Consider the following 14,961-nt stretch of genomic DNA (forward strand, 5'->3'; position numbering starts at 1 on the left):
GTTTGTTTTTTTGCCCTCATAGTTCACTGACAAGGTATGTACTGTGAATATGCTTGACTATTAAAAAGGTGGGATATTTCTTTTTAAAGGGTAACTAAACCCCTGCTCAGAGCTTAAAGGGTTAGTTCACCCAAAAATGAAAATTCTGTCATTAATTACTCACCCTCATGTCGGTCGACACCCGTAAGACCTCCGTTCATATTCGGAACACAAATGAAGATATTTTTGTTGAAAGCTGATGGCTGAGAAAGGCTTCAGATAGGCCTCCATTGGCATTCAGTACATTAATACTCCCAAGACCCATAAAAAGGCACTTAAAACGTCGTTACAAAGTCCATCTCTATTAATGTACTGAATGCCAATGGAGGCCTATCTGAAGCCTTTCTCAGCCATCAGCTTTCAACAAAAATATCTTCATTTGTGTTCCGAATATGAACGGAGGTCTTACGGGTGTCGAACGACATGAGGGTGAGTAATTAATGACAGAATTTTCATTTTTGGGTGAACTAACCCTTTAACTCCACCCACTGGCAATTTTTAAAAAATGCTGAAAAAGTGGGCAGAGCCCAGCGGAGACGAACCGAGGGCGGGGCTGAGCGGAGGGCGTGCACCTGAGACCTGCAGTGACGGGTTGATTGACAGCTGTCTGACTCGCGAGTCGCAAAGATAAGAATGACTGGAGTGACGCCAGCTTTGCAACAGAGCGGTCATTCTCCTACCTTCACCTGAAGTGGAGGAGGGTGAAAGGTCTGTAGACACAGACCCGGAGCCTTATCAAAGCGAGCCGCTGGCTCAAACTGCGTTAACTCCCGATGCAGACGATGAAGCAGCAGCGCAAGAGAACTGACCTAATCTATGAACAGTCAAATCCTTACACTGAATGCCACTAAAAATAGATCAGATATCTGATATACATACAATGTATTTTCATTCAAATTAACTGAATCCATAAGTTCAGACCTAAAAGCCTATTATAAACGGATATCCTCAAATAAGTTAGACTATATAAGCCAGCACGTAACGGTATTGTTGTTCGTTACCGAGGCAACCACTTGCGTGTCAGGGTTTGAAAGCGCGTCTCATGTATGAAAATTATCTGTACACATAACGGGCGGCAATAATATTGCAAGAAAAGCCTGACGTGTACTGACAACTGCATTATTTAACCGCATTTTCTTCATTACAATGTTAAAGCAAGTGTCAAGTCAGTTTCATTCATAATGTTTCTACTTCATGTAACATGACAGTTCATACTGGAGTGAAGCCGTTCTCATCATGTGATTGGGTAAAACATTTCTGAGGGCGTGGTGAGCTCGTGCCAGGGGCGCGGATAGTGAGCCGTTGGAAGTACCATCCTACGTCACGATGTACCACAACGTCCAATAGGAAAATTCAACTGCAGTAGCCACCGTTCAACCTAAAGAGGGCAGCACTTTGGTGGTTTTACACCATATTTTATAGAATTAAAACACTTTATACTCAAATGTCAAAACATTTACTCGAATCAATGAACAGCATTAATAAAGTCCCAGTATTACAGATCATTAACTAAAAAAAGTTGGTTCAGGGTTTAGTTACCCTTTAAAATAAATTGGCACTGTGAGAGTACAGTTATTTGAATGCATTAATGAAAGAGATACGTGTGTGAATTAGTCATACCGTCTCTTTATTAATTGTGAAGCTGTGCGTTGCATGTAGTTACTTTAAAAGTAGAACAGCGTCAAGACAGAGTTGACAATAAGTTTCTGTGCTCTTCACATGATGTGCGAGCTATGGAAAGCCAAAAGGTTCAAAAACACGTGAATTTTAAAATGTCAACAGCTCGTAAAATATGCATATTTTGTGTTGTTGACATGTTAAAATTAATATGTTTTTGAACCTTTTGGCTTTCCATAGCAAGCTACTGTCTGTATGAGTGTTTGTGTGTCACAGCTAGTGTTGCTTTCGTCAACAAAAAGTATGACTAAATATCGTCGTCAACGAACCTTTATCACGTGACGAAAACGAGACGCAACGTAAATACTGATCATGTGACGATGACTATAATTAAATGTATAATGCAATAACCTTAACCTAAAAGATAACCTTGTTTGAAATGGGTTTGGCTAAAAGAAGATTTTGGTTTTATGTGCTTATACTATACTGACTGGGTTAAATAGAATTGCATTACTAAACTAAAATACAATTTTCATTGACTAAAACTAGACTAAAATGTCATTAGTTTTCGTTGACTAAAACTAGACGAAAATAGTAATGGATAATTCTGACTAAAATAAGACTAAAATGCTCAGACTTTTAGTCAACTAAAACTTGACTAGACTAAAAAGAGTATGAACGTGACAAACTAATAAAAACTAAAATGACAGCTTGACACAAAGACTAGACTAAAACTAAAATTAAAAAAGGCCGCCAAAAACGATACTAGTTACAGTGCATCAGCGCAGTAGCTCAAAATAATGATACACATCCGATGGTCTAAAATCACTATAAATGTCCAAACTGGCAAGCCTTAAAAACACATACAATTGACAATTCTCAATATCATCAATAAACCCGTCTATGGCATGATGACTCCGATTTTTCGAATATTCCTATTTAATAATTGTTTAATCGACATGTCATCCTCAATAAACCCGTCTACGGCGTGATGACTCTTTCGAATATTCCGATCTAATATGACCTCTGACCTGTAAAGTTGCCAGAATAATAATCATACAATGTTTGTTAATTGGCCAGAGGAGAACTGGCACCCCGACTGAGCCTGGTTTCTCCCAAGGATTATTTTTCTCCATTATGCTACATGATGGAGTTTTGGTTCCTTGCCACTGTCGCCTTTGGTTTGGCTTTCTCAGTTGGGGACACAACATTTTCTTTTTTGTTTACAACTGTTTTATTGAGTTATTTTTCTTTCTTTTTTTGCCAAGAAATACAGAGAAAAAAGCAATCATACAAGCCTCGAACCCACCCCGTCCCACCCCTGGTAGACTTCAATAATAAAAATAAAATACAAACAGAATATAGGAAGAAAGAATCATAATAATAATAATAATAATAATTAAATACAAACAATAAAAATTATATTTTTTACAAAGATATTAAAAAAGTTGACAGTATCCAAAGCAGCATACCATACATTTACAGTCTTGGTATTGGCTCCATGCATACGAGCAGTTGAGAGTTCCATCGATATAATGTCCAACAAAAACACTGTCCATGTTCATCTGACCATTGTGTGAGGAGGGTTCCAGCGGTTAACTAGCATTTTTTTTGCTGCTGTGAGTGCGGCTAACAGTAAATATCTTTGTTGAATGGATAAGGTAAGATCCCAAAAATCATTCAGAAAGAAGTGATGTGGGGTCAGACAAATATCAGTGCCCAACAGATATGATAAGTCCTGTGAGAGCTGGGTCCAAAAAGGTGAGGGAGAAGGACAGTCCCAGAAGAAATGCATGTATGTGCCTAGAGATCCTTGTGAACAAAGATTACACTTGGGAGAAGGGGACAGATTCATATAGAAACGTTTCATAGGAGTCAGGTAAACCCTATGAAGTAATTTCCAGTGTATCATTTGATGATTGGGGTTCTTTGAAGACAGCTTAAACATCCTCCATACCTGATCCGAAAATACAACATCTACATCTTCATTAAGATCCTTGGCCCAAACAGTTGTAATAGATAAGGGTTTGTATAAATGTTTGAGAAGATAGAGATAAATAACTGAAACAGAAGAGGGAGATTTCACAGAAGGAAGGATTAATTTGCACAAAGGGTGAATAGGTAAATGGGAGTCCCAAGGCACCCCATAGGCTCGAAAGGCCGATCTTATACGCAAGTACATTTAAAAAAATTACATTGTAAATTATATTGGGCTTTAATGTTCTGAAATTATTTTAGACCCATTTCATCGTATATATCTCCCAAAGTGTTTACTTTGTTCTGAGTCCATTGCGGACAGTGAAATGGGGCCTTGCCTGATAAAAGATTGAATGTCTATGCCAGATTGTAACTTGATGTGTTTGCTTTTCCACTTCTCTCCAAGTGGAGAGGAGATGAGTTACAATAGGACCAAACTGAGCTTTGCATTGCCTCAGTGGAACCCCCGAGAAAACAAGATGTTTCAGTTCATAGGGATAGACTATAGATTCCTCGATTGCTTTCCATAACACAGAAGCATCAGGGTCAAACCAGACTGTTAAAGGGCGGAGGGTAGAGGCTTGAGCATGAAGGAATTGAAAATAATCAAAGATATTTGATATTTGAAATCCAACAAAGAAATTTGCTTTACTGTTGTCAACACATTTGCTAATCAGAAGGGCCATCTGGAAGACAAAAGACAGGCCTGTAGGTGCACCCCCCCTCCATGTGATCTACTACACTATAGAGTAGTCAGCTTGATTCGAGGACGTTTCCCATCCCATATATAACGAGAAACACATGTATCAAGTTTATTCCAGTAGCCAGCAGGCGGAGAAAGAGAAATCATAGATGAAAAGAAATTAATACGTGGGAGGATGTTCACTTTAAATCACCGATACACGAACATGAGCACTATAAAAGAACAATCACCTGACACGGTGATTGTTAGAGCATAGAGCATCTCTTCTTCGATTAAAGACAACATGTCCAACTGAAGTTCACTGGTGATTATTGGCTGAATGACAACTGAGAAAGTGTCTTGCTTCCTCTGGGGAGTACAGTATTTTTGGTTCGCCTTGACTGAGAATGTCCTTCAACGTCGCAGGATAAAGAAGGAAATTCTGAATGCCAGCTTCCCTCATTTCCCTCTGAATTGGTGCAAACGCACTTCTTTCTCTTCTTAATCGGATCTCTTCTTAATCGGAGAAGATGACGGCGACAGATCTTGCTGTTTCCGATTGTGTGCCATCTGGCAAAGTACATTTATTGAAAAAACTTGAAATTAAACGAAATATCTGCAAAAAAGGGGGCCAAATGTACGGAGCTCTACTCAAGTGCGACCAGGTTCATGAGCACATCACGTGACTCTTGGACACAAAATTTTCAACTAAATATCCAAATAAATTGAATTACTAAACTAAATTATATACATCAACTAAATAACTGATCTGCCCACATTGTCACTGTATGATAATTGAAATGAGCTAGATGACATCACCGTTTTCTCCAGAGCGGCTGTACAGCCGAATCAAATTCTGTTGCATTATTTTCCTGTCTAACACGGTGAAGCTGCTTTGAAACAATCTGCATTGTAAAATGCGCTATATAAATAAAGTTGACTTGACAAGGTTTATTGAAGACGCAAGGGAAAGTGATCTGGCTTCAGGGCTCGCGCATCAGAGACACGACATGGATTGGCTCTCTGTGTCACAGAAAACAGCTCGTGAGCACTGAAGTGCCATGTGAAGTGCCATGTTTTCCATATTGATGTTATTGAATGGTGTAAAATCATTTGAAATGTTCAATCTGGGGATCCTTTAAACACATACAATTGACAAACTTTCGTTAGGACGCTGTCTGCGTGTGTTGACTCTGTGTTTGAGTCATAGACTGCAAAAAAATATGGACATAGTGTCTGTGACGTCACCCATAGGTTTCTGAAGAGCAGTTTTGAAGTGTAAAGTCGGCCGTTGCCATCTTGGCAGCGTGTCACTCCCGGATAACTGAAAATGGGCAAAGAGGCGGGACGTGGGTGGAGCTTAGGTGACGAGATGGCTAACAGATAGCTTGTTTTGAGTTCACCTCTGTGTTGCTTCCATGCCACTGACTGGACAGGGTGGGGTCACGTGACTACAGGCATGGTAGTATGTTTTTAAGGGGAACGTATTAACAGGATTAAAAACTGAAATGGGAAAATTACGTTGGTTAGGTTATGAATTTCAGTTTTCGATTACTTTTCGATTAATCGTCCAGCCCTAATACAAAACGATACATTTCCATACAACTAAAAAACTGAAAAGGACAAAACATTCTTGTGTCCTTTTATTCATTAACAGCTTTTGAGTTTTTGTAAATTAGCCAAGTCTCCATCCACTTTTTTCCACAGTTTTGTTATTGACAAAGTGAATATGCGTGAAAAAAAAGATTAAATTGGCCTTTATCTGATAAAATGGTGTGTGTTATGATGTCATCCCTAAAAAAATTGTATTGCTGCATACGTTTTGTTGTATCTGTCATTTCCATATATAATTTTGGGCATGTGGCAAATTATATCATATCTTTCGTGTCCCAAATATTTGTAAAATGCAGAGAGTACTAAATTAGGAAATATGAATCAGAAGATCAGGGTGAAGTGGGATAGCTTGTCTGAAAGGATGTGATGAAGCCCATGGGTTTGTACACAGGGCAGCTCATTTGTCCTGTATGCAAAATTTTCATATAGCAACAATCTTTAACGTAAGCCTTTGAACAAGCAGTCAAGGCAGTCAAGGCTCATTCAAACCAAACAGTTATTTGTTCTGGTTTCAGTTCAATAACCAATTTATTCAGATACAGACATAATGTTGTCTATTTTACATTTCTTTTTGTCAGTTTTGGAAACTCCAACAGCCTGCTTTTGTTTGACAGACGCTTTAATTGTATTTTTGTCGAGTTGCCGAGATTTAAGGCGCAATATTTTCCTCATCTATTTTGAAACAAAACGTTATTATATATTAAACTGTATGCCCTATATATAAAATTAAGAAATATAAAAGAAATATAAAAATATAAAAAGAAATACATTTAAAAAAGTGTCTTATTTTTATTTCATTATAAAGACTATTTAGATAACTTGATCAAGCAATATTCAGAAACTGGTGCAGCTATTATTTTTCTGATTATCTTTTATTAGATTAACAGACCAAATTGCAAAAATAAGAATGAATGATGTCAGAGGCAAAAAGTTTTGGGCCGCCTGCATATACAAGCACAGTACATTTAATGACATCCCATTCTTAATCTGTAGGGTTTAATATGGAGTTGGCTTACCCTTTGCAGCTATAACAACTTCAACACTTCTGGGAAGGCTTTCCACAAGGTTTAGGAGTGTGTTTATGGGAATTTTTGACCATTTGTGAGGTCAGGCCTGGCTCGCAGTCTCCGCTCTAATTCATCCCAAAGGTGTTCTATCGGGTTGAGGTCAGGAAATTTCACGAATGGACTTATTGCACAGGTGGCAACCTATCATTGTACCACGCTTGAATACACTGAGCTCCTGAGAGCGACCCATTCTTTCACAAATGTTTGTAGAAGCAGTCTGCATGCATAGGAGCTTGATTTTATACACCTTTGCCCATTGAAGTGATTGGAAACCTGAATTCAATGATTTGGAGGGGTGTCCCAATATAGTGTATAATAGATTTAATACGCCTTTGAACTACAGAGAAACAGTGCTTTAACGGGAGCAAGAATGCAAACTTTTTTTGCAAAAAAACAAACAAACCTGGGATGGAAACCTGGCTATTGACAACACATTAAACTGCTTCTGGCTGATAAGCAGATGTTGGAACACTATGCTTGCATGTTATTTTTGCCTTCAAGAAATATTTTTATCATATATTTGTACCAAGTATAATTCTGTGGGTGCTTCCGAGCTGGTGTCAGTTTATGAGAATGTGTTGTCTGTATGATTACTTGTATGCTTGCAATTTAGTACGTAAACAAGTGTTTGATTTAATATTTATAAAATCACAACACTAAATACAAGTGTCTTCATAGAAATATTATATAATACATATAACATTAAATCGTCTCTTCATTTTAAATGGACAATACATTTAATCATGTCAGGCAACTTGACAAAATTTAAATAACTTTTAAATATCGCAGTAATATTGAAAATAATATTTTTAAGTATTAATATTTAAATGAACTATAACCATTTCACAACTTTCTTTGTAAATTATATAAAACTTTACTGTTAGTGGATTATAGTTCTACGAATTAACAATTTTTAAAAATATTAGGAGTTAAAAGATTTCTTATTCTGTGGATTTTATTATTCCAGCCTTCATTTGTCAGTTGAAATGGCTGATAGTTTAGAATTTGCTGTTAGCCCCTATGCATCAGAAATTCATGACATTAGGCATGTTTCCTCATAATGATTTGTTCTCCAAACGTACAACGTTTGGTCACAAGATATAGACATAGTCATAATGGGCCACACCAAAAAATATTTTTTATCGTTAGAGCTAAACTGTTTAATGGATCAAATTTCTTTTGATAACTTTTTGCATATTCAAGAGCTGACAATACGTTTTGTCAAAAATTAGAATGATGGATAGATTTCAAAGATACACATAAAAACAAGATAACTTAAGCACGTATTTAGAAGAAACAAATTTGATTATCAGTTTATTTAGTAAAAACAAAGTTCTCTATTATAAAGACACCTCATGGCTGTTTTTAATATAATTTGGTACATATTCGTTTTCACACAAGTATGAATGTGTCCATTTTTGTAACAGTAGGACATTGACATTTGACATTATTAGCTGCTGAAATTTGATTGGCTGCAGACAGCTACTTCTTTGTTAGCATTTGACTTAATGAAGGTACACAAACAAAATTTGAATCAAAACCTTGATCAAACGGTAGCTATAGTTATGACAGATTTTTAGTTGAAGCACTCCCTATGGGTAGATTTTGTACAACTGTGTGCATCCCCAGAATGCCCTATGCGTTTTGTTAAAGGGATAGTTCACCCAAAATAGAAAATTCTGTCCATTTACTCACCCTCAAGTTGTTCCAAAACTGTATGAATTTCTTTCTTCTGCTGAACACAAATATAATTTTAAAAAGTATCAAAAAAATTATATTTTGATGAATTTTGGTAAACAGATAGTTGATGGAGCCCATTGACTTCCCTTTAGAGCCCGACGATAAAGGATTTTTAAGGCCGATATGATACAAACATTTGGTGATTTAAAAATCCGATATATACACACATACATACATACACACATACACACATACACACAGAAACACGTAAAAAACTTAAACAGATTTGCCTTATTTGTAGTTATTCATGATCCCTCAGCCTCTCTAAAATTTGTTTGTTTTATTGTTACAACAGAACAGAGGAGCATAAAAATATATTAAAGTTCTGATAAATAAAATGTATAAAAATACAAACTTAAGATGAAACTTAAAGTTTAACAAAAACAAAAAATCTATATAGTATTAATAGATGTGGTAAGCTTCATAAATATAACTGAGCAAGACAAAAATATTCAGTTAAGTTCTATAAGTTCTGATAAATAACAACAACAGCAAAATATAAACTATATACAGTATAAATATGAGCTACCTTATAATTACAATGTCAACTTGCTTATCCCTTTACATGCACTCTTTTAATTCTATCCATCAAGCTACAACAAACCATTTTCAATCATTTTCTGCCTGCCTTCTAAAATCTACTACTGATGATGCAGAAAATCCATAATGTGACTCGTTAATGCTGTGTCTAAACGAAGTCAGCAACACTTTCCTTCACTCCAAGTACCTAACTTACAATGCAGGGACTGGAACTACAAATATACTAGTTATAAATACAGTAATCATTACTTTATGTAGGCAGAAAAAGTTTGTTGTGATTTCCAAGCGCATTAATGTTAGCGGTCTTCCACCAATAGCCATGGCATTAGCTAGCTTTGTGGTTAGCTAAAGTCTAGCTTTAGAAATGGACTGCAAAATAATGTAAAACATATTTTTTTCAAAATAACAGGCAGGGGAGAGATGATACGACTCATGCTGTCAAACTGTCACACTATTAAAGAATCTTATTCAGTCACATTGTCCGAGTTAAACTGATGACAGTCAGTCAACTATACTGTAACAACCTAACATAAGCTAATTCCGTTTCACTCTTGGCTTACATGTAACAGCTATTGGTTGGTTGCCTAGCAACGAGGGGGAGAGGATGCTGGCGTTGTCTGTTCGCCGCTTTTCCCCCCGTCTTTGGTTTAAATTGTAATGTTAGATTTAGATTTTATTTTAATTTTTTTTATCGTAACTAGTAAAATCAGTCAGTGCTAATATTGGGACCGTTGTTTGGATCTTATCGTCTCAGATGACTCCACTCGGCTGTTTACAGTTGGTCGTTGGCAGTTGGTAGATTTACTCATGACAGGAGAGGACGCACGTTGTTACGTCTAAAAACTTTTTTTTATGGATTGTTACGGCTTGCTTCTAATCTGAAGGACATTTACTCACCTACCAAACTACATATTTCAGTTGGAGATCAGAGAGGGGAGAGATGTCGCTGCCGTGGCTTGTTCGCCGCTTCTCCGTTTTCTCTAAATGAAAACCCTCTACCGTGCAACAGTTGTTGTTATGGTATAATCTATAGCATAACGTTTATCGACCAGTAAAACGTTCAGTAAGTCTTACTAGTGTCGCTGCTCACTAGTAAATATTGTGGATTTGTATGTGTTCTGGACGGATTCCACCGACTCAAGCAGCTGCTTGCCTACCAGTTGCTATCGCTTGCGGATTCTCGTGTCTGTTCGTCACTACCCGTTGCCGTGGGGCTTTCGCCTAGGGTCGCTGCCGATGATCGTGAGGTGTTCACCCATGGTCACGGTTGTTTGCTTGCTGTGTCTGTTGGCTTTCCTATGTGCATCACGGGCGTGGCTTGCGGCTAGCAGACCACTCTCCACGACTGGCATAATGCTGAACTACTCAGCCATTCAACTTAAGAAATTCAACAACTATACCACTCCATCGTGTGCATTAGTCATTAAACAACTTCGACTCCTTCGCCGGCCCCCGTTACATTCACAGAAGTTGCCGTCGAAAGTTTGTTTTCTCCCGGTCTGATCACAACATCTCATCCATCTGGTCCGGCGTGCGCACCGTCGCTTCTCGAACACATCATCAGGGCGCCGTCACTCCTAGGACTAGTAGCGCTGGAGTTTCCATGACAACACTACGCACTGACTTGGATGGAAACCGGAGAAAACATGGAGTGGATCTCAGTTTACTTCGGCCAATACAGAGACACACTGTTGCAACGAATATTAAGATTGAACTTTTTAATGCACAATCCATCACAAACAAATCTTGCCTCATACATGATCATATTCTAGAAAAGTGTTTAGATATGATGTGCCTTACAGAAACCTGGCATCAACCAGATGTTTATTCTGTTTTAAATGAGACCTGTCCCCCTGGTTACTGCTATTTACAGAAAGCCCGCAGCACAGGTCTGGCTGTCATCCACCGAAGTGATCTGATCTTGTCCCCTATAACCCTGCCTGAGCTGTCTTCGTTTGAATGCCTTGCATTTAAATGTAAGCACCCTCTTTCCACTACGATACTTCTTATTTACCGGCCACCCAACCCAAACCCATCATTCATCCCAGAGATGTCCAATCTACTTTCAACTTTCTGTATAATGTCTGCCAATATCATCATACTTGGAGAATATTCACGTCAACTCTTCAACCTGCCGTTTTGCAGCAGAATTTCTCCAATTACTCGACTGTTTTAATCTGACACAACTTGTCGATACCCCCACTCATACCAGGGGCCACACTCTCGATCTAGACATTACAAACTCTGTTTCTCTCAGCAATCTTCTGGTGTATGATCTGGGAGTTTCTGATCATAAGGCCATCTCCATGAAGATGTCTTCACTATCCAGCCTCATCAAGCCCAAACGCCAAATCTGCTTCAGAAATCTGAAAAACATCAATCTAGAGACTATGGCATCCGATCTCCAGCATCTCCTTTCTGTAAACTGTCTACCACCCATGGATTCAGTGGACTATTACAACTACACCCTCAGAAGAATTTTGGATCTTCATGCCCCGGTCAAAACCAGAACAGTCACTTTCACCCGATCAGCACCCTAGCACCCCTCACTTACAGAAACTACAGAAGAGCACTGTAATCATTTCCTGGACTTTTTCAAAACAAAAATAGACTCAATTCACTCTACCTTTCCTGGATCCTCACCACTATCCACCCTGACTATCCACTCACAGCCTGCAATTTCGGAGCCCCTACATCGCTTTCCAGAAATCTCACAGCAAGAGGTTGAGATGATAATTAAAAGGATGAAACCTACCACCTGTGCCCTCAACCCTTTTCCTTCAGCTCTAGTGAAAGTAAACACCTCTGTCCTAAGTCCTCTGATTACCACTATAATAAACAACTCCCTCCAGTCTGGCAATGTTCCATCTGCCCTAAAAACTGCCATAATCAGACCACTTCTCAAAAAAACCCACCCTTGACCCAGATGTGCTTGCAATTTACAGGCCCATTTCCAATCTCCCATTCCTCTCCAAAGTACTGGAAAAAGTTGTAGCTTCCCACCTCCAGGATCATCTCAAATACAACAATCTTTTCGAAAAATTTCAGTCTGGCTTCCGCTCTGCACACAGTACGGAAACAGCCCTGGTTAGAGTCACAAATGACCTACGGATGACAGCTGATGCAGGTTCACCCTCCCTCCTCATTCTCCTCAATCTGTCTGCTGCATTCGATACAGTGGATCATGGCATACTCCTTAACCGGCTGAATCAAACCACTGGACTCACTGGCACTGCTCTTAACTGGTTTAAATCGTACCTCACTAGCAGAACAGAGTACATTTCACTTGGAAGTGCAAGGTCCCGGCAACACACAGTTACCTGCGGGGTTCCTCAGGGGTCAGTCCTTGGCCCCATTCTCTTCATCATTTACATCATCCCCCTCGGCCATGTCATTAGCCGCTATGGAGTCTCATTTCACTGCTATGCTGATGACACACAACTGTACATGAAATCAGAAACACACAACTCCATTTCAACAAAATCATCTCCGTCTTCAACACTCACTGCCTGTCTGGAGGAGATAAGGATGTGGATGTAGCACAACTTCCTCCAGTTAAACAGCTCTAAAACTGAGGCAATTCTTGTTGGCACTCCACATCAAACCCAGTCTTCCTCCATAACTGGTATAACCATCTCTGGTCATGACGTTCCCCTCTCCACAACTGTCACCAATCTTGGTGTAAGATTTGATCCACAACTCAGCTCCGAAGCCCATATCAAAAACCTCTGCAAAACATCTTTCTACCATCTCAGAAACATTGCAAAACTCCGTCCAACGCTATCCTTAGCAGATGCTGAAAAACTGGTCCACGCCTTTGTCTCCTCCAGACTGGATTACTGTAACGCACTTCTCACCGGGATCCCTAACAAAAGCTTGCAGAGACTGCAGTATGTTCAGAATAGTGCTGCTAGGATCCTGATGAGAGTTCGAAAATACGATCACATCACACCCATTCTCCATTCACTTCACTGGCTTCCTGTTACCGCCAGGATTGAATATAAGGTCTCCCTTCTAACCCACCAGTGCATCTATGGAAATTGACGGAAATTGACGTGGGCCTTGCTTGGCAGTTGTCCCCCCCATGACCCCCCCCCCCCCTCCCCTTAATTCTAGGGGAGGCTTTAACATGTAAATGAACATGCTGTGAGCTACACAAATGCAAATCAGAGTAGCAGCAGGGGGAGTTTTATCTAGGTTCAGAATTTTTTAAACTTAAACATTTTAAGTTAAATGTACTCGTTTTAGTTCACATTACAAAATTTTTAGGGCAACCAGTTTGCTCCAATTTTTTAAGTAGATTCAACTTGTCCGGGCTAACAGAGTAGATTAATTACTCTGTATGTCATTAGCAATAACCAGTGTTATGTAAAAAAAAATACACACAAAATAAAAAGTTACGGTGTTATGCCTATATGTAAATGAAGCACTTTTGCCACACCCATTAACTTAAATAAAGTGAAAATAAATATAATTATGGACTGATTTCCTGACTCTTGTGATTCTCTATCTCTCTCTCTCTCTCTCACACACACACACACACACGCACGCACACACACACACACGCACACACGCACGCACACACGCACACACGCACACACAGCCAAAATACATCAACATTTTTTTATTTTATTCACCTCTTAACATTCTTTGTTTCATTTTCTTGTTAATTTAATACATTTCTTGACGATACTTGACAATACTTCACGTGCGAGGTCATGGCCATGACTAGGGATGGGTCGCGATTTTCGAATATTCGATTCGTTATTTAATTATAGAATATCGAATAGTATGTGCGATTATCGTCCAAAAAAAATCCCCATGTTGTCGGTGCTGATGTGGTGCTGACGCGTTCATGTAACCAGAGGGGCTGCCAATAACGCACCTAAAAGCTGCCAGTCAGCTCTCAGGGTGTTTTATACTGGACATGTTTGCTGCGGTCCGAGTCTGATTCTTCCCTCCGCCTCCGCAGTGTTGGTCTGGTTTCACACTCAACTTGAACCCTGGTGCGTTTGCATCACAAACGTGCACGGGCGTGATAGAAAACAGAACGCGGGTCAATATATTGGGCTTTTTTCAATTAATTTGGTGCTATTATGTGCAGCTAAGTAAACGACACTTGGGTTTACCATATGTGTGTCGCTTGAAGGCGGCTTTGCTGCTTGCAAACAGACTCTTTTGAGGAGACGGTGAATTGCCATTCATTTGCTGCCCTGATTGCACTCTATGCGCTAATACACTGCAGGCTCGCTCTCGCATCTCAGCTAAATCATCAACACTATCATCTCTTACGTGTATGTTATTGAACTAATGACATTGTAATCGGCTAAAATGCATGCGCTGGTTACTTTCTTCCACAACAAGTGCGCACGTACCCGAGTGTTGTTTGCACATTCACGTGAATCACGGCTCAGCTCCGAGAGCAACCGAACTCCGGTTGTGTGTTCTCGGATTCGGTACCTCAGTGCACACCAAGCTCTGTAGGTAAGCTTTCACATTAGCAATTTTTCATGCTAACCGTGCCCCATTCCGAACTAAAATGCCAGAGTAAAAACGCCCTGAGACAACAGAAGAATAAAGTCTCACGCGCACGCTGTAGACTTGTGGCATTTATCAGGTAACTTGGGGCGATGTCACATTACAGTCATATGTTTCAGCATGTTACAATAATATGGCTTGAGTTGA

At 39.2% G+C, this 14,961-nt stretch overlaps 1 protein-coding gene across 2 annotated transcripts in view; it reads right to left on the reverse strand.

Annotated features, from left to right (window-relative positions):
• The window catches only part of LOC307140903 (centrosomal protein of 95 kDa-like), a 194,869-nt gene that overhangs the window by 102,160 nt on the left and 77,748 nt on the right, over positions 1–14,961 (reverse strand). The gene's annotated exons all lie outside the window — the stretch shown is intronic.

This window comes from Gobio gobio, assembly GCF_949357685.1.
Source record: "Gobio gobio genome assembly, chromosome: 17".
NCBI classification, from domain to species: Eukaryota; Metazoa; Chordata; class Actinopteri; order Cypriniformes; family Gobionidae; genus Gobio; species Gobio gobio.